This window comes from Aplysia californica, unplaced genomic scaffold, assembly GCF_000002075.1.
Source record: "Aplysia californica isolate F4 #8 unplaced genomic scaffold, AplCal3.0 scaffold00242, whole genome shotgun sequence".
NCBI classification, from domain to species: Eukaryota; Metazoa; Mollusca; class Gastropoda; order Aplysiida; family Aplysiidae; genus Aplysia; species Aplysia californica.
Window position 1 is genome coordinate 1,008,504 of NW_004797512.1, and position 988 is coordinate 1,009,491.

At 42.2% G+C, this 988-nt stretch overlaps 1 protein-coding gene across 3 annotated transcripts in view; it reads left to right on the forward strand.

The window, feature by feature from the left end:
- LOC101854724 (filamin-A) overlaps positions 1-988 on the forward strand; it is a 24,231-nt gene that overhangs the window by 2,292 nt on the left and 20,951 nt on the right. Inside the window, exon 1 of one of the 3 annotated variants that reach the window (XM_013083581.2) lies at positions 387-837. The exons of the other annotated variants lie outside the window; for them this stretch is intronic. The gene's annotated coding sequence lies outside the window, so the exon portion shown is untranslated. Of the gene's footprint in view, positions 1-386; positions 838-988 lie in introns of those variants that run through there. 3 annotated transcript variants of the gene reach the window in all.

Consider the following 988-nt stretch of genomic DNA (forward strand, 5'->3'; position numbering starts at 1 on the left):
CCCCTCTCTGTATTATGCGCAGGCACGCACGTAGACACACCCCTAGATGGAGGATGAAGACCTATATTATTTATGATATCGGATCATTTCTGAAACATAAACACAGACCTGGCGTCTACTCGCATGACGTCCTATATTAGTCATCATCATACCGTTATAACATACAACAAACGTTCACTTTCAATGGGATGCAAACTTGACAGGGTGCACATAGAACTAAACGTAAAAAATTAAGCCTAGTTTGCTGCAGCAATTTGATGAGTGAAGTCCAACAGACACTCGTTGATCAACTGTATTATGAACGATAGTGCAATAAATAAAGTAATGCAAATAGTTGGTTGAAGAGCATACTTTCTGTTCCTTGTGTTCTTCCTTCCCCCACCCCCTCTATCTCTCCGTTGTCTCTATTTTTCTCTCTTGCTTTCCCCGTGCACAGAGTGGCAGCTGATATCGTGCCGATGATATTTTCTGTATCAAACTATAAACAAAAACGAACTAATTTTAATGCATCCAAATGAGGGTTGTATCGAACGGTGAGGTGCCCACCCTCGTTGTTTTACTCACTGTGTGTTCAACTCCGGTGCCGTGCGGTGAGTCCGCGCCGTGTTCATTAATTTATTAATGTGAGGTGTGTAGTGTGTAATCTAGTGTATTGAGTGTTGAGATCATGTATGGGCTGGACACAGCTGTTGTGTTTAGTTTACGCCAGCTACAGTTTCAGTATCATGTTGTGTTGTGAAGGGATTAGGACGATTATGCAAAGGATTTGAGTCCAGTCTTGCTCTGTGAGGGAGTTGAGACATTTTTCGTGTTAGGATGGTATCTGTGGAGCGTGAGGTGAGTTTTTATTATTATAATTATTGTTGATGAAAGCTGTGGAGTGTGGATAAGTTCAATGAGTTATGGCTATCATGTTGCGTGTGCGTGTGTTAATGATGTGTGTGCAGTGTGTGTGTGTGTGTGTGCAGTGTGTGTGTGTGTGTGTGTG